The 26,854-nt window shown below is 45.9% G+C and overlaps 1 non-coding gene across 1 annotated transcript; it reads left to right on the top strand.

Annotated features, from left to right (window-relative positions):
- The first annotated feature begins 14,156 nt into the window (after window positions 1-14,156).
- Window positions 14,157-14,247, top strand: trnar-ucu (transfer RNA arginine (anticodon UCU)). The gene is given in 2 exon segments: window positions 14,157-14,193; window positions 14,212-14,247. It is a non-coding gene; the product is annotated as a tRNA-Arg (tRNA).
- Window positions 14,248-26,854: the final 12,607 nt, after the last annotated feature.

Raw genomic sequence — 26,854 nt, 5'->3', positions numbered from 1 at the left:
TTGTCAGCAGCTCGAGCTGCGGGTTCGGAGTTGGAGCGGGATATTCACAAAGTGCGAGAAGACTTTGCGGGCTCACACAGCTGGAGCAGGGCCTCAGGGCCACAATAAGATGGAACAATCCCATCTGTATCCCTGCGGATGGCGGTGGTGAAGCTTTTCCCGGTGAGGCTTCCAGAAACGGCGTCCATAAATGGATAAGAATTTGGGACTGGGCAGGGAGCGTCTCTAAATGAATAAGATTTGGGTACTGGTCAGGGAGCGTCTGTAATTGGATAAGAATTGGGGACTGGGCAGGGAGTGTCGATAATTGAATAAGAGTTGGAGACTGGGCAGGGAGCGTTTCTAAATGAATAATATTTGGGGACTGGGCAGGGAGCGTCGATAAATGCTTAAGAATTGGGGACTGGTTCGGGAGCGTTTTTTTATTCGTTCGTGGGATGTGGGCGTCGCTGGCTCGATCTCAGCTCGAGTAATGTGCCCAGTTCTGGGCACCAGGCTTTAGAAAGGACATCAAAGCTTCTGAGACAGTTCAGAGGAGATTTACTAGAATGATACCAGAGATGAGGGGTGTCAGTTCTCTGGACAGGCTGGTGAAGCTGGGATTGTTCTCCTCAGAGTAGAGAAGGTTAAGGGAAGATTTAATAGAGGTGTTCAGAATCATGAAGGATTTTCATAGGGTAGAGAGGGAGAAACTGTTTCCACTGTCCTGGGGGTCAGTAACCAGAGGACACAGATTTAAAATAATTGGCCAAAAATGTCAAGGGGAGGTGAGGAGAGATCTTTTTACCCAGTAACTGATTCGGATTTGGAATGAATTGTCTGACAGGGTGGTGGAAACAGATTCAATTATAACTTTCATAAAGGAATTGGACAAATATTTCAAAGTGAAATTCTCCAGGATTATGGGGAAATAGGCAGGGGGTTGGACTCATTGCATCTTTTTGTCAGAGAGTCATCAGAGGCACAATGGGGCCGAATGGCCTCCTTCTGTGCTGCATGATTCTATGAACATAAGAACGAGGAGCCGGAGTCGGCAAGTCAGCCACTCGAGCCTGCTCTGCCGTTCAATACAATCATGGCTGATCTCATCACGGCAGTTCTTGTTTCTTGCCAGTAGATGTCACTTCACTCCAATACAGTGAAGTTTACAAATCTGAGAGAGACACAACAGGAAAGAATTGTTCACATTATAGTGAATGTGTGGGATTTAGAAATACTAGGAGTGGAGACGAGTTATTACTTGTCTGCTCGATCCCCATAGCCCTGTAAAATTATTTCCTTCAAGTGCCCATTCAAATTCCTTTTGTAATCCTCGATTGTCTCCATTTCCACCGCCCTCTTGGGCAGCGCGTTACAGATTATCACCAATCAGTGTAAAAAAGCTCTTGCGCACATTCCCCCGTACCTCCTGTCCAAAACCTTTAATCTGTGTCCCCTAGTCCTTGTACCAATAGTTAACGGGAACAATGTTCCCTTGCCAATTTATTTAAAACTGTCATAGCCGAAAACACATCTATCAATTCCCCCCTCACTCTCCTTTGATGCAGGTAGAACAACCCTAGCTTTTCCAACCTAACCTTGTAACTAAAATCCTCCATCCCTGGATCCATTCTGGTGAATTTCCTCTGCATCCTCTCAAGGACGCTCACATTCTTTCTTAAGTGTGGTAAGCAAAACTGGAAGCAACACTCCAACTGGGGCCTAACTAGAGCTTTATAATGGTTCAGCATAACTTCCCTGCTTTGTACTCAATGCCTCTTTTTTTCAAGCCCAAGATCCCATATGCTTTGCTAACCACTCTCGCAATATGTCTTGCCACCTTCAAAGATTGATGCACATGAACCCCAAGTCCCTCTATTCCAACACATACTTTAGAACTGTGCCATTAAGTAAATATCGCCTCTCCCTATCCCTTATGCCAAAATACATCACCTCACACTTGTCACTATTAAATTCCATCTGCCACCTGTCTGCCCATTCTGCTAGCCTATCATTGTCCTGTTGCAGGCAGTTCATATCATCCTCACTGTTTGCCACTCCTCCAAGTTTGTTGTCATCGGGATATTTTGAGATTCTACTCAATATTCCAAGATCCAAGTCATTTATCTTTAGCAAAAAAAGCAGTGGTTCTAGCACTGACCCTTGCGGAACACCTCTGTCGACTATCCTCCAGTCTGACAAAGAATCATTTCATAAGACTCCCTGTTTTCTGTCCTTAAACCAATTTTCTATCCAATTGGACACTGACCCTCCTATACCACGAACCTCAATTTTGTTAACCGCCCTTTTATGTGGTACCTTGTCAAACGCTTCCTTAAAATCAATATAAACAACATCCACTGCATTCCCTTCATCAACCTGCTCTGTTAGTTCATCAAAAAATGCAGTTAGATTAGTCAAGCATGAACTCCTTTTATAAATCCATGCTCACTCTCCTTAATTAACTCAAACCTCTCCAAGTGACTGTTGATTTTTTACCCTGATTATTCTTTCCAAAACCTTACCCACCGCTGCTGTTAATCTAACTAGCCTGTAGTTACCCGGACTGTCCTTATACCCTTTCTTGAGTAAGGGTGTCGCATTTGCCACTGTTTAATCCTCTGGCACCTCCCCCGTATCCAGGGAAGATTGGAAGATTATAGCAAGCCCTTCCGTTATCTGCATCCGCATTTCCTTTCGCAACCTGGGATGTGAGCCATCCGGACCAGGTGATTTATGTTCCCTAAGCACAGCCAGCCTTTTTAGAACCTCCCTCTCCTAATTTGTACTCTCTCCATTGCCTCTACTCTCTTCACTTCGACTGATATTTTGTCAAATTCCACTTCCTTAGTGATCACTGATACAAAGTACTCATTAAGTAGATTAACATTGCCCTGCACCTCTAAGCTTATATTATCCTTTTTGTCCCTCATAGGCCCGACTCAACCTCTTACTACCCACTTATCATTTACATGCTGCTCGAAGATTTTTGGGTTTCCTTTCATGTTGTCTGTCAGTCTATTCTCATAGAAAGAGAGAATAAGCAAATATAGATGATATAAGTATTTCCCATCCTTGATGAGGTGGAATTTTTTATGCTGTGGGTGGTAATGTCTTGGCCCACGAGTGTGGTGGAAGCAGAGACAATCAATGATTTGAAAAGGAAATTAGATGGATACTTGAAGGAAAGAAACTTGCAGGAGGAAAGGGACCGAGCTGGTGAGTGGAACTGACTAGAGTGCTCCGGGGAGAGCCAGCATGGACGTGATAGGCCAAACGACCACCTTCTGTGCTGTAAATGACTCTGTGTTGTTTCTCAAATTCAATCCACTGGTGCTTGGTAAATAATTTCAAAGTAAATTGTGCAACCGGAAAATCAGAACCAAGGCAAGGGACGCATAAGGAAGCAAAATTGCTGAAACCCGGGATTGAACCAGGGACCTCAAGATCTTCAATGTAACCCTCTCCCAACTGAGCTATTTCAGCTCTACATTAGCAGTGGCTTGGTGTCCTTGTTTTGGAAGAAAATACATACATTCAAGTTTTCCAAAAAATTAAAGAACACAACATGTGAGTAATATTCCCCATTGCTTTCTCAGTACTGATGGATTGTGAAGCGGGAGACAGCCAGAAGTGCCACTGAGCCGCACAGACCCCGAGCTGAGAATGAAATGAGATCAAATTCAATCTTTCATAGTGAGATGCTGCTGAGAGGTAAGAGTCCTGAATCAAAGCGAGACTTGCTCATTTCAAACACTCCCTGTACTCTCTGCTCATGAAGCCTTAAAAAAGGGAAAAACAGAATGGCACTCAAACTCACAACCCTGCCATTAAAAGTCTCATATTCGACTGACAGAACTGTCACTTCTACTCGGTCTCTTATTGGATGGATGCAACTCCAACGCAGGGATGGCATTCAAATCCTCCCATGGGTCCACATGTCAGACTGAGTTCCATGTTGTAGATTCAAGCAAAGGAAATCTGCTCACTTCCAAAACTATCAGCGAATTGAAGCTGATAACAATCAACATCATCGGAGGTCAGAACGACCTGGTGAAAGAAGACACCCTGAAGAAGGATCCACAATTATTCAAAGGCATCGACAAAGTGAAAAACAAGAAAATCGATGAGTCAATGCAAGCCAAACAACAGAAACACTGAAGAATTCCATTCCATTCCAGTCCAGAACCCAGTCCTGTTGTTTTTGGAGTCAGGTCACAATTACAGCAACAACTTTATATTCCCACTTGGCTTTCTGTACATTTAGTTAATTGCAATTTTGTCGACAAGGTCTTTGAATCCAGTTGTCTGGTCCTCAAGCCAGCTCCGTATGGAAGTCAATTCCACCTTCTGCAAGGCTGAAACCAATAGATAACCTTAATCTAAAAATGCTAGTAGACCAGGGTTCGTCCGGGACTTGAACCCAGGATCTCTCGCATGCTAATTAACTATTCTCCCTAAGCGAGAATCATACCCCTAGACCAACGAGCCACTGACAAGTCAGGCTTTATCAGCTGCTGTGGAATTTAACTGGAACCCCCCAGCCAATCATCCATTTTTTTTCAGATCAAAGCAACATCCTGCAAATGCTGAAATAAAAACAGAAAGTGCTGGAAATGTTCAGCAGCTCTGGCAGCATCTGTGCTGTGAGAAACACAGTTAACGTTTCAGGGCACTCACCTTTTGTTTCAGCCATCCTTTCAGACTGATTCTGTCCATCCAATCTCACTTTCTATTCTGTCCACATTCTAACCATTCACTACGTTACTACATTTTTCATGAATTCCTCATTTCTTTTATTAATGACAATTTTGTATTTCTGGCCTTTGCTTCAGACACCACCACAAGTGGAATCATGTCTCCATCTACCCAATCAAACCACTTCGCTGTATCCTCACATTGCAATGTTTCTTTAACCCTGACAGACTGTGGAGTTTCTGCTGCTTGATTGCAGTTCTTGCTTCCCGCCAGTAGATGTCAGCTCACTCCAATACAGTGAAGTTTACAAGTCTGAGAGAGACACAACAGGAAATAATTGTTCACATTTTAGTGAATGTGTGGGATTTAGAAATACGAGGAGTGGAGACGAGTTATTATTGCACTCTGCTATTACATCTTTTATAATGGACTCCAGCATTTTCCCCACGACTGATGTCAGGCTAACCGGTATGTAATTCGCTGTTTTCTTTCTGCCTCTTTTTTTAAATAGTGGAGTTACATTAACTACCGTCCAATCCATTGGAACTGTTCGTGAGTCGAGCGAAGTTTGAAAAAAGACCAGAAATGCATCTGCTATTTCAAGGACCACTTCCTTAAGTACTCTGGGATGTAGATTATCAGGCCCTGGGGATTTATCGGCCTTCAATCCCATCAATTTCCCAAACATTCCCTACTAATACTGATTTCATCCAGTTCCTAGAACAAGAACAAAGAACAAAGATAATTACAGCACAGGAACAGGCCCTTCGGCCCTCCAAGCCTGCGCCGATCCAGATACTCTCTCTAAACATGTCGCCTATTTTCTAAGGTTCTGTATCTCTTTTCTTCCTGCCCATTCATGTATCTGTCTAGATACATCTTAAAATACTCCATCGTGCCCGCATCTACCACCTCCGCTGGCAATGCGTTCCAGGTGCCCACCACCGTCTGCGTAAATAACTTTCCACTCAAATCCCCCCTAAACTTTTCCCCTTTCACTTTGAACTCGTGTCCTCTAGTAATTGAAACCCCCACTCTGGGAAAAAGCCACTTGCTATCCACCCTGTCGATACCTCTCATGATTTTGTACACCTCAATCAGGTCCCCCCTCAACCTCCGTCTTTCTAATGAAAATAATCCTAATCTGCTCAACCTCTCTTCATAGCTAGCGCCCTCCATACCAGGCAACATCCTGGTGAACCTCCTCTGCACCCTCTCCAAAGCATCCACATTCTTTTGATAATGTGGCGACCAGAACTGTACGCAGTATTCCAAATGTGGCCGAACCAAAGTCCTATACAACTGTAACATGACCTGCCAACTCTTGTACTCAATGCCCCGTCCGATGAAGGAAAGCATGCCGTATGCCTTCTTGACCACTCTATTTACCTGCGTTGCCACCTTCAGGGAACAGTGGACCTGAACACCCAAATCTCTCTGGACATCAATTCTCCCCAGGACTTTTCCATTTACTGTATAGTTCACTCTTGAATTGGATCTTCCAAAATGCATCACCTCGCATTTGCCCTGATTGAACTCCATCTGCCATTTCTCTGCCCAACTTTCCAATCTATCTATATTCTGCTGTATTCTCTGACAGTCCCCTTCACTATCTGCTACTCCACCAATCTTAGTGTCGTCTGCAAACTTGCTAATCAGTCCACTTATACTTTCCTCCAAATCATTAATGTATATCACAAACAACAGTGGTCCCAGCACGGATCCCTGTGGAACACCACTGGTCACACGTCTCCATTTTGAGAAACTCCCTTCTACTGCTACTCTCTGTCTCCTGTTGCCCAGCCAGTTCTTTATCCATCTAGCTAGTACACCTTGGACCCCAAGCGCCTTCACTTTCTCCATCAGCCTGCCATGGGGAACCTTATCAAACGCCTTACTGAAGTCCATGTATATGACATCGACAGCCCTTCCCTCATCAATCAACTTTGTCACTTCCTCAAAGAATTCTATTAAGTTGGTAAGACATGACCTTCCCTGCACAAAACCATGTTGCCTATCACTGATAAGCCCATTTTCTTCCAAATGGGAATAGATCCTATCCCTCAGTATCTTCTCCAGCAGCTTCCCTACCACTGACGTCAGGCTCACCGGTCTATAATTACCTGGATTATCCCTGCTACCCTTCTTAAACAAGGGAACAACATTAGCAATTCTCCAGTCATCCGGGACCTCACCCGTGTTTAAGGATGCTGCAAAGATATCTGTTAAGGCCCCAGCTATTTCCTCTCTCGCTTCCCTCAGTAACCTGGGATAGATCCCATCCGGACCTGGGGACTTGTCCACCTTAATGCCCTTTAGAATACCCAACACTTCCTCCCTCCTTATGCCGACTTGACCTAGAGTAATCAAACATCTGTTCCTAACCTCAACATCCGTCATGTCCCTCTCCTCGGTGAATACCGATGCAAAGTACTCGTTTAGAATCTCACCCATTTTCTCTGAGTCCAAGCATAACATTCCTCCTTTGTCCTTTAGTGGGCCAATCCTTTCTCTAGTTACCCTCTTTCTCCTCATATATGAATAAAAGGCTTTGGGATTTTCCTTAACCCTGTTTGCTAAAGATATTTCATGACCCCTTTTAGCCCTCTTAATTCCTCGTTTCAGATTGGTCCTACATTCCCGATATTCTTTCAAAGCTTCGTCTTTCATCAGCCGCCTAGACCTTATGTATGCTTCCTTTTTCCTCTTAGCTAGTCTCACAATTTCACCTGTCATCCATGGTTCCCTAATCTTGCCATTTCTATCCCTCATTTTCACAGGAACATGTCTCTCCTGCGCGCTAATCAACCTCTCTTTAAAAGCCTCCCACATATCACATGTGGATTTACCTTCAAACAGCTGCTCCCAATCTACATTTCCCAGCTCCTGCCGAATTTTGGTATAGTTGGCCTTCCCCCAATTTAGCACTCTTCCTTTAGGACCACTCTCGTCTTTGTCCATGAGTATTTTAAAGCTTACAGAATTGTGATCACTATTCCCAAAGTAGTCCTCTACTGAAACTTCAACAACCTGGCCGGGCTCATTCCCCAACACCAGGTCCAGTATGGCCCCTTCCCGAGTTGGACTATTTACATACTGCTCTAGAAAACCCTCCTGGATGCTCCTTACAAATTCTGCTCCATCTGGACCTCTAACACTAAGCGAATCCCAGTCAATGTTGGGAAAATTAAAATCTCCTATCACCACCACCCTGTTGCTCCTACATCTTTCCATAATCTGTTTACATATTTGTACCTCTATCTCACGCTCGCTGTTGGGAGGCCTGTAGTACAGCCCCAACATTGTTACCGCACCCTTCCTATTTCTGTGTTCTGTCCATATTGCCTCACTGCTGGAGTCCTCCATAGTGCCCTCCTTCTGCACAGCTGTGATATCCTCTTTGACCAGTAATGCAACTCCTCCACCCCTTATACCTCCCTCTCTATCCCGCCTGAAGCATCGATATCCTGGGATATTTAGTTGCCAATCATGCCCTTCCCTCAACCAAGTCTCAGTAATAGCAATAACATCATACTCCCAGGTACTAATCCAAGCCCTAAGTTCATCTGCCTTACCTACTACACTTCTTGCATTAAAACAAATGCACCTCAGACCACCAGTCCCTTTATATTCATCATCTGCTCCTTGCCTGCTCTTCCCCTTAGTCACACTGACTTCATTATCTAGTTCCTTACAGGCTTTTGTTACTACCTCCTTACTGTCAACTGACCTCAATTGGTTCCCATCCCCCTGCCACATTAGTTTAAACCCTCCCCAACAGCGTTAGCAAAAGCACCTCCAAGGACATTGGTTCCAGTCCGGCCCAGGTGTAGACCGTCCAATTTGTAATAGTCCCACCTCCCACAGAACCGGTCCCAATGTCCCAAAAATCTGAACCCCTCCTTCCTGCACCATCTCTCAAGCCACGCATTCATCCTGACTATTCTTTCATTTTTACTCTGACTATCACGTGGCACTGGTAGTAACCCTGAGATTACTACCTCTGAGGTCCTACTTTTTAACTTGGCTCCTAACTCCCTAAACTCTGCTTGTAGGACCTCATCCCGTTTTTTACCTGTATCATTAGTGCCTATGTGCACAATGACAACTAGCTGTTCACCCTCCCCCTTTAGAATGTTCTGCAGCCGATCTGAGACGTCCCTGACCCGTGCACCTGGGAGGCAACATACCATTCGGGAGCCTCGTTTTCGACCACAGAACCGCCTATCTACTCCCCTTACAATCGAATCCCCTACGACTATCGCCCTTCCACTCTTTATCCCGCCCTTCTGAACAGCAGAGCCAGCCACGGTGCCATGGACCTGGCTACTGCTGCCTTCCCCTGGTGAGCCATCTCCCTCAACAGTATCCAAAAATGGATACTTGTTTTGGAGGGAGATGACCGCAGGGGACTCCTGCGCTGCCTTCCTGCTCTTTCTCTGCCTTTTGGTCACCCATTCCCTTTCTCCCTCAGCAATCCTAAATTCGGTGTGACCAATTCACTCAACGTGCTATCCACGACCTCCTCAGCATCGCGCATGCTCCAAAGTGAGTCCATCCGCAGCTCGAGAGCCGTCATGCGGTCTAACAAGAGCTGCAGCTGGACACACTTCCTGCACGTGAAGGAGTCAGGGTCATCAGCCATGTCCCTGAGCTCCCACATTGAGCAAGAGGAGCATGATACGGGTCTGAGATATCCTGCCATTTTTAATCTTAAATTTAAACTTAGTTAAATGAAAAACGAACGTAAAGTTTTTACCAATCACAATAAAACCAGAGAAATCGAAAAAGCCTTACCTTATAAACACCCCACCGAGTCCTTTTTTTTTGGTTAGGGCAGGAGGGCGGGTGGGAGACACTACAAGTGTGGTGTCTCGGGTTCAGAAACCGCCCAAATATATAGTGTTTTACTTCCCCAGCAGCCCCCTGGCCTCTGCCGAAAAACAAAAGGAAATTAAATTTACTTTCAAACTGACTTTCCCAGCTGCTCACTCGCTCACACTCTGCTCCCGAAAAAGCTGCTGCACTGAAAGGCTCCATCTCCTAGACCCTTCTCCACCTTCTCACTAGACCCTATGTTCCCCAACATTTCTGGGAGATAATTTGTATCCTCCTTTGTGAAGACAGATCCAAAGTATGTATTTAATTGGTCTGCCATTTCTTTGTTCCCCATTATAAATTCTCCCGTTTCTGACTGTAAGGGGCCCACATTTGTCTTCACTAATCTTTTTCTCTACACATATCTATAGAAGCTTTAACAGTCAGTTTTTATGTTCTCTGCTAGCTTACTCTCATACTCTATTTCCCCCTTCTTAATCAATCCTTTTGTCCTCCTCTGCTAAATTCCAAACTGCTCACAATCTTCAGGTTTGCTGCTTGTTCTGGCCATTTTATATTTCTCCTCCTTGGATCTAATACTTTCCTTAATTTCTTTTGTGAGCCACAGTTGAGCCACCCTTCCTGTTTTACTTTTACACAGACAGGAATGAACAATTGTTGTAATTCATCCATGCGCTCTTTAAATGCTAGCCATTGCCTATCCACTGTCAACCCTTTAAGTAACGTTCCCCAATCTATCATAGCCAACTCCCGCCTCATACCTTCATAGTTTCCTTTGTTTAGATTCAGGTCCCGAGTCTCGGAATCAACTCTCTCACTCTCCATCTTAATGAAGAATTTTATCATATTATGGGCGCACTTCCCCAAGGGACCCCACACAACAAGATTGTTAACTAATCCTTTCTCATTACACAATACCCAGTCCAGGATGGCCTGTTCTCTAGAGGTGTTATACACCTCTATCAATTCTCCACTCAATCTCCTTTGATATAGGCAGAATAATCCTAGCTTTTCCAACCTAACCTTGTAACTAAAATCCCCCATCCCTGGATCCATTCTGGTAAATCGCCTCTGCTTCCTCTCAAGGACCCTCACATTCTTTCTAAAGTCTGCTGAGCAGAACTGGAAGCAACACTCCAATTGGGGCCTAACCAGAGTTTTATAATGGTTCAGCATAACTTCCCTGCTTTTGTACTCAATGCCTCTATTTATAAAGCCCAAGATCCCATATGCTTTGCTAACCACTCTCGCAATATGGCTTGCCACCTTCAAAGATCGGTGCACATGAACCCCAAGTCCCTCTATTCCAGAACACTCTTTATAACTGTGCCATTAAGTATATATTGCCTCTCCCTATTCCTTATGCCAAAATACATCACCTCTCACTTGTCACTATTAAATTCCAGCTGCCACCTGTCTGCCCATTCTGCTAGCCTATCACTGTCCTGTTGCAGGCAGTTCATATCATCCTCACTGTTTGCCACTCCTCCAAGTTTGGTGTCATCGGCTTATTTTGAGATTCTACTCTGTATTCCAAGATCCAAGTCACTTACCTTGAGCAAAAAAAGCAGTGGTTCTGGCACTGACCCTTGGGGAACACCACTGTCGACTATCCTCCGGTCTGACCAAGAACCATTTAATATGACTCGCTGTTTTCAGTCTTTAAAACAATTTACTATCCAAATGGACACTGACCCTCCTAATCCATGAACCCCAATTTTGTTAACCACCCTTTTATGTGGTACTTTATAAAATGCTTTCGTAATATCCATATAAACAACATCCACTGCATTCCCTTCATCAGTATTCTCAGATAGTTTATCAACAAATGCAGTTAGATTCGTCAAGCATGAACTCCCATTGATAAATCCATGCCCACTCTCCTGAATTAACTCAAACCTCTCCAAAGGACTTGATTTTTGTCCCTGACCTGTTGATCTCATGCTGATGGCAAGCTCACCATAGAGCATGTTTTTGGCAATGTGACCGTCATCCATTTGGCCCAGTCAACAGAGTCACCGCTGACTCAAGAGGGCAAACATGCTGCGGATCCCTGCACGCTGGTGTACTTCCGCATTCGGCACTCTGTCCTGCCAGGAGATGCCCAGTATCCATCTGAGGCAGTGTAGGTGGAAGCTGTTCAGCCGCTTTTTTTGGCTTGTATAAGTTGTTGATGCTTCTCTACTATAAAGGAGGGTGCTGAGAACACAAGCCTGGTACACGTGGAGCTTTGTATTTTCGGTCAGTTTGCTGTCGGTTCACACTTGTCTTCTCAACTTTGACATGACAGCTGCAGCATTGACAATCCTGGTGCTAATTTCAGCATCAAGGGACAGATTGCTGGTGATTGTTGATTGAAGGTATGTGAAGCTGTTGACAACCTCCAAAGTGAGGTTGTCGATGTTGATGGAAAGTGGAGTCTCTACGTCCTGGCCCGTAACTTTCATCTTCCTGATGCTGATTGTCAGTCCAAACTCTTTGCAGGCCAAGGAGAACCGATCTACAAGCTGCTGTGACTGAACTTCATTATGGGATGTCAGCACAGCATCATCAGCAAATAGCAACTCACAGACTAGGAATTTACCCACTTTGGTCTTGGCGCACTGTCTTGCCAAGTTGAACAGCTTGTCGTCAGCTCTGATGTGCAGGTGAACACCTATATCTGAGTAATTGAAAGTGTACAATAGCAGCATGGAGAAGAATATGCCAATTATAAAGGATGTGATAACTAGACAGTTCGAAAATGATGACATGATTGGGCAGAGTCAACATAGATTTATGAAAAGGAAAACAGGTTTGAAAAACCTGTTGAGATTTTTGAGGATGTTACCTATAGAACAGATAAAGGAGAACCAGTGGATGTGTGGTATTTGTATTTTCCTTTGGTAAGGTCCCACACAGGAGGTGAATAAACAAAATTAGAGCACATAGGCTTGGGGATAATATACTGATATGGATTGAGAATTGGTTAACAGACCGAAAACAGAGAGCAGGAATAACGGGTCCTTCTCAGGATGGCAGGCTGTTACTATTGGGGTACTGCAAGGATCAGTGTTGGAGCCACAGCTGTTAACAACCTATATAAATGATTTGGATGTGGGGATTAAATGTAATATTTCCAAGTTTGCAGATGACACAAAGCTCGGTGAAGTGTGAGTTGTGAGGAGGATGCAGAGAGGCTTCCAGGGGACCTGGAGAGGCTAAGTGAATGGGCAAGAACATGGAATATAATGTGAATAAGTGTGAAGTTATTCACTTTGGTAGAATGAACAGAGAGACAGAGTATTTCTTAAATGGTGAGAGGTTGGGAAGTGTCGATGTCCAAAGGGATCTGGGTGTCCTTGTTCCTGAGACACTAAAAGCTCTTGTGCAGGTGCAGCAATCAATTAGGAAGGCAAATGGTATGTTGTACCCACACGAGGTGTCATGAGTACAGGAGTAAAGATGTCTTGCTGCAATTGTCTAGAGCCTTGGTGAATCCGCACTGGAGTATTGTGTACAGTTTAGTCTCCTCATCTTATGAAGGATACACTTGCCATAGAGGGGGTGAAACAGAGGGTCAACAGACTAATCTTTTTTTTGCATTTATTTCATTTCATCTCAGTTTGTTCAGTTTGCTTACCTACTGGTATTTTTTTCAGGTTTGTACTTCCTGCTGTTCAATATTCAGTCCATTAACACCTAATCTGTACTAATGCTTTGTCTTTCAACACACCATTAACATATTGTTTGCCTTTGCTGCATGACCTTTTGGTCAGCTATGTGGCCTTGTCCAATCTACACCTTCTCCTTTGTTATCTCTTGCCCCTCCCCCACCCCACTTGCTTATAACCTGTGACTTTTCTAATATATGTCAGTTCCGAAGATGGGTCACTGACCTGAAACGTTAACTCTGCTTCTCTTTTCACAGATGCTGCCAGACCTGCTGAGTGGTTCCAGCATTTCTTGTTTTTATGTCACCAGACTAATCCCTGGGATGGTGGGATTGTCTGATGAGGAAACTGGGCCTGTATTCCTTAAAGTTTCGAAGAATGAGAGGTGATCTGATTGAAACTGACAAAATCCTTACAGGGCGTGACAGTGTGGATGTAGACAGGATGTTTGCCCTGGTTGGTGAGTCTAAAACCAAAGGACATCGTCTCAGAATAAGGAGTAGGCCATTTAAAACTGAGATGGGTGGAATTTCTTCACTCAGACGGTGGTGAATCATTGGAATACTGTGCCCCAGAGGGCTGTGGCAGCTCAATCATTGAGCATGTTCAAGACAGAAATTGATAGAAATCTTGATACTCATGACATCAAGGGATATGGGGATAGCATGGGAAAGGGGCTTTGAGGTAGGTGATCAGCCATGATCGAATTGAATGACAGAGCAGGCTCGACGGGCTGAATAGCTTACTCCGATGTTCCTCTGTTCCTAAGAGAGTTGGCGCCAGCGCGCAGCCCTGCTTTACCCCACTGCTGATCTTGAAAGCGTCTGATGTTGCTCCATTGTAACTTATGGAACTGTGCATGTTCTCGTGGAAAGAAGAGATGATGCCCAAGAGGTCAGGAGGGCAGCCGATGTTCCATTGCAGTTTGAAGAGGCCGTCTCTGCTGACAAGATCAAAGGCCTTAGTGATGTTAATAAAAATGTGTGAGGCTCTGTGGCGCAATGGATAGCGTGTTGGACTTCTAAATAATGATTAAGACGATATTCAAAGGTTGTGGGTTCAAGTCCCACCAGAGTCAGATTTTGGACCAGAAACAGAGGAGCACAATGGAACAACAAATGAAGAAATGCGCCAAAAGCACAGACTCGGAGACAGAGCGAGAGAGAGAGGAGCAGAGCAGGGGGAAAAAAAAATCGAGGAGTGACGTCACAATGGAGAGTGAGAGCAGGGAAACAGAGAGCCGCTGGGGTGAGTATGCCGGATTTGGTTCTTTCTTCGGTGCAGTGGAAGGAGCTGTTTGGTGAGGATCTGGTAAGCTGTGACATCACAGGCAAGCAGGTGGTTGATTGGTTTGGAAGAACCGACCTGCTTGATGCGCATCTGGTAAGTGATTAAGATCCATTTTAGTCCTTACGTTTAAAATAGTAAACAAACTAGTGGTAAGTTTAATAAAATATGCAATAAAATGAATAATTGAATAAAATATTTAAGTAGTTAATTGAAACACGTTAAGGATGACAGGACAGGTGATGTGTCACAGCTGCAGCGTGTGGGAGTTCCTGGATGCCTGTGTGATCCAGGGCAAACACGTCTGCAGTAAGTGTTTGCGGCTCAAAGAGGGAGAAAAAAGGAATGTAGTGGTAGTAGGGGATAGTATTGTAAGGTGGATTGACTCTGTTCTCTGCAGCAAAAGCAAGAGTCCAGACGGCTGTGTTGCCTGCCGGTGCCAGAATTCAGGACATCTGCTCAGGGCTGGAGCGAAACATACAATGGGAGGGGGAGGATCCAGTCGTCGTGGTCCATGTCGGTACCAGCGACATAGGCAGGACAAGGATAGAGGTTCTGAAAAGTCAGTATGAGGAACTAGGCACCAAATTAAGAAGCAGAACCTCAAAGTTAATCATCTCTGGATTATTACCTGAGCCATGTGCAAATTGGCATAGGACAAATAAGATTAGAGAAAGTAATGTGCAGCTGAAAGACTGATGTGGTAGTAGTGGGTTCTGGTTCATGGGGCATTGGCACCAGTACTGTGGAAAGAGGTGGCTGTACCGTTGGGACGGTCTACACCTGAACCGTGCTGGTGCCGGTGTTCTAGCGAGCCACATAACGAGGGAAGTAGAGACGGTTTTAAACCGAATAGTGGGGGCAAGGGATCAAATTTGGGAAGATATGGTGAATCAAGGAGGAGAGACAAGGCAAGAGAGAAAGGTATAAATATGGGAAATGATAAACAGACTGTGACAGGAAGGGACAGAATGTGCAAATCTAAGAGTAAATCGACAGATAAGGCTAGAGGTGACAAAAATAATAAAAGGACAAAACTAAATGCTCTGTATCTGAATGCATGGAGCATTTGAAACAAAACAGATGAACTGGGAGCACAAATAGAATAAATAAGTACGATCTGATAGTCATTACAGAGACATGGCTGCAGGGCGACATAGATTGGGATGTGAATATTGGAGGTGACATGGCATTTTGGAAGGACAGGAAGCTAGGAAAAGGTGGCGGGGTAGCTCTGTTAATTAATGATGGTATTAGCGTAATAGAGAGGGATGACCTGAGTTCTGGAGATCAGGATGCAGAAGCAGTTTGGGTACAAATGAGAAATCATAAAGGCAAGAAGTCACTTGTGGGAGTGGTGTGCAGGCCACCTAACATTAACCACACTGTCGGATGGGATATAAAGGAAGAAATAATGGCAGCTTGTCAGAAAGGTACTGTGATAATTATGGGGGATTTTAATCTACATATAGATTGGAAAATTCAGATGGGCAGAGGTAGCCTAGATGAGGAGTACATAGAATGCTTTGGGGATAATTTCTTGGAACAATACATTCTGGAGCCAACCAGAGAGCAGGCTATACTAGACCTGGCATTGTGCAACGAGATAGGATTAATTAATGACCTCATAGTTAAAGTGCCCCTAGGTAGTAGCGATTATAATATGATTGAATTTTACATTCAGTTTGAAGGAGAGGAGAGTGGGTCCCAGACTAGTATTTTAAATTTAAATAAGGGCAATTATAAGGTCATGAAAGCAGAGCTAGCTGAAGTGAACTGGCAAATTAGGTTAAGGGATAAGTCAATAGAGATGCAGTGGCAGACATTTAAGGGGATATTTCAGAATACACAGAATAGATACATTTCAACGAGAAAGAAAAGTTCCAAAGGTGGGACTCACCATCCATGGTTCACGAAAACAGTTAAAGATACTATCAAACTTAAAGAAAAAGCCTATAATTGTGCAAAGGTGGGAGGCAGGTCAGAAGATTGGACAGAATATAAAAAAACAGCAAAGAATGACTAAAAGATTGATAAGGAAGGTAAAATTAGAGTATGAGAGAAAGCTCGCAAGGAATTTCAAGACAACTAGTAAGAGTTTCGATAGATATTTTAAAAAGAAAAGAGTTAACAAAGCGACTGTTGGTCCAATAGAAAGTGTGTCTGGGGAATTAATAATGGATAATTAAGAGATGGCAGATGAATTGAACAGATACTTTGCATCGGTCTTCACTATTGAGTATACAAATAACATCCCAGTATTAGCCAGCGATCAGGAAGTTGAAGGGATGGAGGAACTCAAGAAAATTACAATCACCAGGGAAGTGGTACTAAACAAATTGTTGGAGCTGCGGGTTGACAAGTCGCCAGGTCCTGAATTGGCTAGTGAGATAGTTGATGCGCTGGTTTTAATATTCCAAAATTCCCTAGATTCGAGAAGGTTCCGTTAGATTGGAAAAGAGTGAATGTAACTCATTTATTCAAAAAGGGAGGGAGACAGAAAGCAGGAAACGACAGGCCAGTTAGCTTAACATTTGTCTTAGGGAAAATGTTTGGAGCTATTACAGAGGATGTTATAGCAGGGCATTTAGAAAAAATTAAGGTAATCAGGCAGAGTCAACATGGTTTTTTGAAAGGAAAATCATGTTTAACCAATTCATTGGAGTTCTTTGAGGGAGTTACATGTGCTGTGGATAAAGGGGAACCAGTGGATGTATTGGTGCCATATCAAAGGTTATTGCAGAAAATAAAAGCTCATGGTGTCGGGGGTAACATATTGGCATGGATAGAAGATTGGCTAGCTGACAGGAAACAGAGAGTCAGCATAAATGGGTCATTTTCTGGTTGGCAAGAAGTAACGAGTGGTGTGCCACAGGGATCTGTGCTGGGGCCTCAACTTTTTACAATTTATATAAATGACTTAGATGAAGGGACCGAAGGTATTGTTGCTAAATTTGCTGATCACAAAGATAGGTAGGAAAGTAGGTTATGAAGAGGACATAAGGGGGCTACAAAGGGATATAGATAGGTTAAGTGATTGGGCAAAGACCTGGCAAATGGAGTATAATGTGGGAAAGTCGGAAATTGTCCACTATGGCAGGAAGAATAAAAAAGCTTATTATCTAAATGGTGAGAGATTGCAGAGCTCTGAGATGCAGAGGGATCTGGGTGACCGAGGGCATGAATTGCAAAAGGTTAGTATGCAGGTCCAGCACGTAATTAGGAAAGCTAATAGAATGTTATCATTTATCACCATGTGAATTGAAGACAATAGTAGGGAGGTTATGCTTCAGCATTACAGGACATTGGTGAGACCTCTTCTGCAGTACTGAGTACTGTACTGGTCTCCTTATTTGCGGAAGGATGTAAATGCATTGGAGGTAGTACAGAGAAAGTTTACGAGACTAATACATGGAATGGGTGGGCTGTCTTACGAGGAAAGATTGGACAAGCTAGGCTTGTCTCTGCCAGAGTTTAGAAGAGAAAGAGGCGACATGATTTGTTACTTAATTTATTAATTAACAAATTAGCTATCCTCCAGTCTTCCGGTACCTCACCCGTGGCTAACGATGATACAAAAATCTCTGCCAGCACCCCAGCAATCTCCTCCCTTGCTTCCCATAGCATCCTAGGATACATCTGATCAGGCCCTGGGGATTTATCCACCTTAATGCGCTTCAAAACCTCCAACATCTCCTCCTTTGTAATGTTGATATGCTGCAGGATATCGCTGTTCCCTCCCTTGAACTCACTAGCTTCCATGACCTTCTCCACGGTAAATACAGACGAGAAATATTCATTTAAGACCTCGTCCATTTCGCGTGGCTTCACACATAGATTGCCACACTGATCCTTAAGGGGACCTACTCTCTCCCTAGCTACCCTTTTACTCTTAATACACTTATAGAATCTTTTAGGATTCTCCTTTATCTTATCTGCCAGGGAAATCTCATGGCCCCTTTTCGCCCTCCTAATTTCCTTCTTAAGTATACTCCTATATCCCCTATACTTCTCGAGGGACTCGCTCGATCCCAGCTGCCTATACCTGACGTATGCCTCCTTCTTTGTCCTGACCAAACGCTCAATATCCCTCGTCAACCAAGGTTCCCTAAACTTGCCAGCCTTGCCCTTCCATCTATCAGGAACATGCTGGCCCTGAACTCTTCCTATCTCACTTTTAAAAGCCTCACACTTGCCAGACGTCCCTTTACCTGTAAACAGCCTCTCCCATTCAACTTTTGAGAGTTCCTGTCTGATGCCATGGAAATTAGCCTTCCCCCAATTTAGGACTTCAACCTGAGGACCAGTCCTATTCTTTTTCATAACTATCTTGAAGCTAATAGAGTTATGGTCACTGGTCCCAAAGTGCTCCCCCACTGCCATATCAACCATCCTCATTTCCTAAGAGGAGATCGAGTGTAGCCCCTTCTCTAGACGGGCCATCCACGTACTGCTTCAGAAAACTATCCTGGACTCACTTAACAAATTCTTCCCCATCTGATCCCTCAGCACTAAGGCAGTCCCAGTCAATATTAGAGAAGTTAAAATCACCTACTATTACAACCCTATAATTCCTATACCTATCTGTGATTTCCCTACATATATGCTCCTCCACTTCCCTCTGACTATTGGGGGGCCTATAGTATAATCCCATCAAAGGGATCACCCTTTTATTATTTCTAAGTTCTACCAGTATGGCCTCACTGGACATTCACCCCGGGATATCCTCTCTAAGTACTGCCGTGATGTCCTCCCTAATCAATAGTGCAACTCCCCCTCCTCTCTTACCTCCACCTCTGTCACGCCAGAAGGATCGGTACCGCGGAACATTGAGCTGCCAGTCCTGCCCATCCCTCAACCACGTTTCCGTAATAGCTACAATACCACAATCCCATGTACCGATCCATGCTCTGAGTTCATCTGCCTTACCTGTGAGGATACTTGCATTAAAGTAAATGCAGTTTAGCCCACCAGACCTTCCACGCTCCCTGTCCTGCCCCTTCCTGGCCTGCCTACTGGACTTGCTTGCTTTAACCTCTCCATTTGCCTCAACTATCTCATCGGAGAGACTACTACTTTGGGTCCCACCCCCGCTGCAAGACTAGTTTAAACCCTCCAGTGTATTACTATAAAATCTCCCTACAAGGATATTGGTCCCCTTCCAGTTCAGATGCAACCCGTCCCTCTTGTACAGGTCACCTCTGCACCAGAAGAGATCCCAATGATCCAAGTACCTGAAGCCCTCCCGCCTTCGCCAGTCTTCAGCAAAGCATTCATTTGCCTAATCCTCCTATTCCTACCCGCACTAGCACGTGTCACAGGGAGTAATCCTGATATTACAACCTAGAGGTCCTGCTCTTTAACCTTCTGCCTAACTCCCTATATTCACTTTGCAGAACCTCATCTCTCTTCCTGCCTATGTCGTTCGTACCAATATGGACCACGATCTCTGGCTGCACACCCTCCCCTTTCAAAATTTCCGGCAGCTGCTCCGAAACATCCTTGACCCTAGTATTAGGGAGGCAACATACCATCCTGGAGTCTCGTTTGCGGCCACAGAAACGCCTATCTGCACCCCTTATGATAGAATCCCCTATCACAATAGCTCTTCCACCCCTTTTCCTCCCCTGCTGTGCAGCAGAGCCCTCCGTGGTGGCACGGACCGCGCTGTTGCTCTTTTCCCCTGGGAGGTCATCCCCCCAACAGTAACCAAAGCAGTATCTCTGTTTGAGAGGGGGATGGCCACAGGGGACTGCTGCACTACCTGCCTGCTCCTACTATTCCATCTGGTGGTCACCCATCCCTTTTCTGCCTGTGCATCCATTACCTGCGGTGCGACCACCTCACTAAACATGCTATCCATGATGCCCTCAGCTTCGTGGACGCTCCACAGTGAAACCACCCGCAGGTCCAGCTCCATGATGCGAGTAGCCAGTAGCTGCAGCTGGATACACTTCCTGCACACATGGTCGTCATGGAGACTGGGAGGGTTCCTGAATCCCCACATAGCGCAGGAGGAGCATATCACGGGGCTGAGCTCTCCTGCCATGACTTACCCTTAGATTAATTAGTTACTCCCTTAATTAAAAAATACTAATGACACTAGGGGCCTTGTTCTACCCACTACAATCTCAAGTCCTTCATAAGCTACACTGAATAAAAAAAACACTTTAGTAGTACTCATCTTATCAGCAGAGGTTTTTTTTTCAAGTAAAAAAACTTTGCCCTTTTCTTTAAGATATTTAAATACACTAACAGCAGTGACTCACCAACCAATCACCTTGCAGCTCTCCTCTGACATCACAGTTGGCTTCTTTTTTTTCAAAACTCCAGCACACTGGAAGAGCTCCACTCCACTCCTGGAAGGGAAGAGACTGGGCCTCGATCCTCGGATTGGATTTATAGGCTCCGCTCTCAACGCTCTCCTCATATCGGTCCATATAGGTCTGCTCCGCTCCGCTCCTCTCCGCTCCCGGAAGGTAATTCACCAGCTTTTGCAGAAAAGTAGGTCTTAAGCTGTTGCAGTACCTGTTAGAAAGATAGTCTAAGCTATTCTGAAGTCATCTTCCAATGTCATTTACATGGAAGCAGGATTTTAAAGGATAAGATGTAGTTTTTAAAAGTCACTTCAATCTTGCTCAAGAGTCTTTTCAAAGAAGCCAAGTAAATCTTGATAAAAAGTCATATACATTTAGAGATCTTTTCAAAGCACTTCAATCTTGTTAATAAAAAGTCAGATGTAAATTTAAGAACTCTGATCAGGCTATGCTAAAAAGTTACATACAATTAAGAAATAAAATACAACATTTAAAATGTCTGAATTCCCTCTGAAAGTTGACCACTGCTGCTGCCGGTGTCTTCCTGGAATAGTGGAGCTGTTGTGTCAACAGAAAAGTCCTTCCCGAGCAGCCCTGAGCCTGTTGGTACCGGCTTTAATCCAACCCAGGTAAAAATCAGGGTACGTTGTGGGCAATGAGCCCAAATTGCTGAACTACAGGTCCCTGTCACTTTAAAGAGTGGGCTGGTGCGATTATGATCAGAGGCTCCTTCTAAGCACATTTCTCACCACCACAACTTCCAGATGCTGGTGTTAGTGTGTGCATGTACTGGCAGTTGCAGTGCTGTTCAGACCCTCAATAGCAGTGAAAGTCTCAGAGTTCACCGCTATTGGGGCTGTAAAATCCAGGCCGATATCTCACAGTCCTGTTAGATTTGCTCTCCCTCTGTACAAAATCAAACTCCACACAGTGTCTTTCACTCACTCCTGTTTCCAGCCCTGATGGTGCAGAAATCCCCTCTCAAAGGTACACAATCCAGTTGATTTCTGATCAAATGCCTCCTTCCTCATTCAATAGAGGAAACAGAGACATGAACAGGAGTCAGGTGCAAGAAAGTTTCACCAACAGAGCAAAGAAAACACCAACAAAAGTCACACCTACTTTCCAAATCATTTCATTGGAATATTCTTTCACTTGTTTTCTCGGATGACTGCAATAAATCTGAAAATGAGCACCATGAGGTTTGTGTTCACTGGTCACTTGTTCTCCTGTGTTTGTCTGTCAGGTTTGTAATTCAATTTGTATTGGATATTGAAGAGAATCTCTTTTCAAGATGATTGCACATCGTACTGTGTTTAAAGCAACCAACTTGTAAAATGGCAGAAAATGAATGTTTCAATACCTGTGTGACCAGATTCTTCCAATGCTTTTCAACAGCTAGATTGATGATGCTTGCAATCTGTATCCTGTGGAGAATGGGAGAGGAGAACAAAAACATGGTGCATGAACAGGACAGACTGTGTAAAATGGGAGCACAGAAATACTGCCACCTCATTGAACGTTAATGAGATTTATTCGAAGTCAGACACCTGTCCACAATGAACAAGTGAATACATTAATTGTCCACTTTCAATCTAAATGGGACTGAGGTTCCAACAGAAAAGTTTTCTGGAAAATACCTGCTGCAGTTTTAAAATTGATGAACTGGAACATCTTATACTAACTTTCAAATAACTGTAGTGATTGTATAGTTCTCATAGTGGAGAGAAGGAGTTGTTTATAAATATAAGCAGAAAGACACATTTGTGGATTGGTGAATGAGCTTTATCTTTCTGAAATGTATTTGCCCTTTGGTTGCAGGTCACTGGAAATTCCTTTTTCCATTTCAATTGTAGCAGCAGCAGTTAGCAGCAAAATGTCTGATTAATCAGAGTAGTGGGTCTGGGAAACACTTAAACAGCCGAGACCCTGTAAAACAGAACTCCAAGTAATAGTTTAAATAAGGCACTGAACTGACAGAGCGGTAAAGGCCTGCTCAGGTCAGGAAAAAAAACCCGACCCGAGGGGGAGGGCGGGGGGGGTGTATAAAATAGGGATGGAAGACGTTGGACCGGATTTTTCTGTCGGAGGCTGACATGGAGGGCAGACTTCGCACATCCACACGGCAAGAAGGCATTTAAAGTATTTATGAGGCCAATTGTCAGCTATTTTATTCACTGGATCCAATTGAACTAATAGCACACGGGAACCACGGGGCTTCAGAGCCTCGCCTGGTTAAAGGAGGTGACTGGGAGGTGGGACCTGAGTGTTGTCTTCACTGGGAAGCTATCGGGTGAGGCAGCAAAACTTGGCAGCAAGGGTGGAGGGTGAAAGGGCATCGGGAAACACTGTCAGGAGTGGGGGCCAATGTGCCAGCTCTGCAGGGTGAGCCACACCAGGGTGTCATTGGGGTAGTGCCACCTCATTGAGGATGACAAGTGAGGTAAATGTGGCTGGGTGCTGTTTACTGTGAAGGCCTTGCACTCAGGGAGGGGCAACCTGTCATGGGCCTCATTCGAGGCTCTCATTGGATTCGAGGCTCCCATTGAGGAGGAGGAGGAGGAGTAGAGAGGAAGGGAGGGAGGCGCAGGCACCAGCAGGGGCACCACAGCAGCTTGGGGGCCCACAGGAAGGCCAGCCTCGAACATGAGGCTGGAGAAGGAGGCAGAGGAACACGTCAGCCGAGGTTCAACTACCTGCAGATGTCCGAGTGACAGTGTCTCCGCAGACTGCACCTCTCCACGGAGGTCGTCACTGATCTCTCTGCCATGATGCAGCTGTGCCCTATGCGACTTGGTGGGCACCTGATGCCAGTGTGACTGAAGGTCACCGTGCCACTGAACTTCTTCACCACCAGATCATTGCGGGGATCCACTGGAGATATGTGTGGAATCTCACAGTCTGTAGTGAATCAGTGCATCAAGGAGGTCACCAATGTCCTGTTCAGGAGGACCGGTGACTATGTGCACATTGATCCAAACAGTCAAGCTGAGAGAGCTATAGGATTCGGGGCCATCGCTGGATTCCACCAGGTGTAGGGTGTCATTGACTGCACCCATGTGACCATCAAGGCTCCTGCAGACCAGACAGCAGCCTTCAACAGGAAGGGCTTCCACTTGCTCAGTGTGCAATTGGTCTGCGACCACTGCAAATGGATCCCATAGGTGTTTGCACAAATCCCGGGAAGCAGCCACAACGCCTGCATACCAAGGCACTCCCAGGTGCCAGAACCTTTCCGCGGCCCCATCCGCTTTCAGAGATGGATCCTTGGAGACAAGGGCTACCCACTGAGGACATGACTACTGACGTCTGTGAGGAACCCACGCACGGATGCAGAGGAGAGGTACAACACCTGCTGCGGGTCAACCCGAGCGACCATCAAGGAGGCCATTGGTCTCCTGAAGATGAGATTCAGGTGCCTAGATCGATCCAGTGGAGCCCTTCAGTATTACCCGGCGAGGGTCTCGCATATCGTGGTGGTTTGCTGTGCACAGCACAATCTGGCATTACAGAGGGGTGAGGTGTTGACTAGTGAGGATATCGTGGAGTGTGGTGTCTCCTCTGATGGTGAGGATGTGGAGGAGGATGCTGCCCAAGCAGTGCCAGATGAAGAACCTCAGGCACAGCAGGAAAGGGGCCATGAGATACACACAAGGGAGACATGAGACACCCTTATACATTCAAGTTTCCTTTGACCCTTACCACCTTCTGGAACCACAGCAATAAAGTCTTAGCTTTAAGCAGCCCTGTTGTCACCTCCTTCCTTCTGTTCTGCAGCGTCCAGGTACACATCGCACAGTGACAAGGCCGAAGCTTTGTAAACTCAGGGCTTGGTCCCTCACTTCCAGCCCCTTGGGAGGAAGGGTTTAAATGAAGTCCCAAAGGGTATCAACAATAAGAAGGAGACATAGTGAGAGAACATCATTTCTATATTCCGTGTGACACCAAACACAACCCTATCCATCTGGAATGTACATTCACCCGTGAACCCCTCAGTGAATCTAGTTGCTCTTCTTAAATCTTTTCCGGGTGCTCCCCCTGCTCTGTCAACTGAGATGGAGACAGGCTGCTGACCTTGCTGCCCCATGGCTTGGGATGACATTGGTGGCCGTCCTCTTGCTGCCTGAGGCCTGGAGGGCCCCGGCACACTGAGGGCCTCCTGCACAGGTACAGGGACCCCACTCTGTCATCGAGGATGATGGAGGCAGGCACTGGCATCACTTGTGTCACTCGCAGAGGGGCTTTGGAGCTACTGTCCACACCAGGAACACCCTGAGAGGAGACCCCAGATGTAGCAGCCAGCTGCTCCTCCCCCTTATAAGACACACTTGTACCTCGCTGCTGACCTGAGAGGGACGTGGACCTGGTGAAGAGTTCAGGTGCCACGTCCCCCCTCTCACCTTGTCACCGCTGGATGGAGCTCATGGACAAAGCGATGGAGTGCAAGTCAGCGCACATCTCCGGCAGCCACTGATTGGTCGGCTGGATCTGGCTCTGCATCAGAGTCACCAATCTCTCAAGGAAGGAAGCCAGACACACCCCCATCAGAGACAGTACAGCATGCAAGGCCTGGATGGACTCCTCCATCATCCGAACTTGGGTACACATAACCTCTGGCAACTCTGCCAGATGTTGCCTGACCTCTTGCTGCAGCTGCAGTATTTCCCGTGTTGCTGGTGACACCAGAGGCACGTCATCAGCCTGGGACTCAGCATGGGCCTGGCCTCCCACAGACTTCCAACTGCCAGTGGCCTCGGCTATCACAGCCTCCGTCAGCTGCCCGGGCCTGTCAGTGACGTGCTCACCAGCTTGTGTGCCCAAATCTAACAGCAAGTGGATACCCACCGAGTGAGGGTCTCTGTGCTGGTGGAGGGTGCAGGGGAATGAGGTGATGGTGTACCACCTGAGGCTCCCTCCTCCTCCTCAGAGGTGTCTGGCTGTCCCCCAGTCTCTCCAGCTCTTCGCTCTTGTCGTTCATCCTCGCCTGAATGTGAAAACAGGGACATTGAAGGGTTAGGGTCTGCCCATCGTGACATTCCAACCACCCCTACTGTGCAGCTCCATTGATGCAGTGGTGAACAGATGAGCAGTATGGCTCCTTTGCAGCGGATGCTTCCTTGTGCCCCAGGAGATGTTCACTCACTCTCTTAGGTAGGTGTCCCTGTCTCTCCATCAGCTATGGAGCAGCTGCTTTGCTGCCCTGCCTGTTCCATGGCCTCCTCCTCCATCGGAATGAGGACATGGAGATAAGGCATCCACTGCCAGTCTTGACTTGCTCTTTCCGATTGTGGGCTGTCTTCTCCTGCAGCCACTATGATCAACAAAGTTAGTCTCCTAGCGGGGACAAACCCAATATCTCTGATGGTGATAGTCCAGCAGTCCATGATGTGGACACACATATTCCTCCTGCATGTGGCCCCTCGCGAGGGACTGTGTGAGTTTATTCAATGACTGATGTGCACCTCCCACCGAGATGCAGCCAAGCCTCAGGCAGCATGTCCTGCTGCCCTTCCCCAATACACATGACTGGGTGGTCACTCCCTTTCCACCAAACACTCCCTCTCACTCTGCCATGCGCAATGTCCAAAGGGTCCAAAGTGTTTTGAGTTTGCGCCTGAGCAGCCCGGATCCGGTCATTGACCCACTTCGTGCACTGGATCCATGTCTTGGGGGTGACCTCACGGCTGCTGACTTCACCTACTATCTCAAAGCTGCTTTGCTTGGTCAGGTGGACAGGTCTCCACCTCCCATCCCTGGGGAAGAGGATCTTCCACCTATCTGTTGTCACCTGGAGGCGAAACTGCAGGAAGGCATCGCCAAACCATTGGACCATGGTCACTGCAGGCTCGCATTCAGCTCCTTACCTATCAGGCAGCAGAGACAGCAGAACGGGCCCTGGGGCATCAGTGACAGCAGAACGGGTCCTGGGCAGCAGAGGCAGCAGAACAGGTCCTGGGGCAGCAGATGCAGCAGAACAGGTCCTGGGGCAGCAGAGGCAGCAGAACAGGTCCTGGGGCAGCGGAGGCAGCAGAACAGGTCCTGGGGCAGCAGATGCAGCAGAACAGGTCCTGGGGCAGCAGA

Source organism: Heterodontus francisci, unplaced genomic scaffold (assembly GCF_036365525.1).
Source record: "Heterodontus francisci isolate sHetFra1 unplaced genomic scaffold, sHetFra1.hap1 HAP1_SCAFFOLD_61, whole genome shotgun sequence".
In the NCBI taxonomy this organism is placed as follows: Eukaryota; Metazoa; Chordata; class Chondrichthyes; order Heterodontiformes; family Heterodontidae; genus Heterodontus; species Heterodontus francisci.
This window is presented reverse-complemented; position numbering and strand designations above follow the sequence as displayed.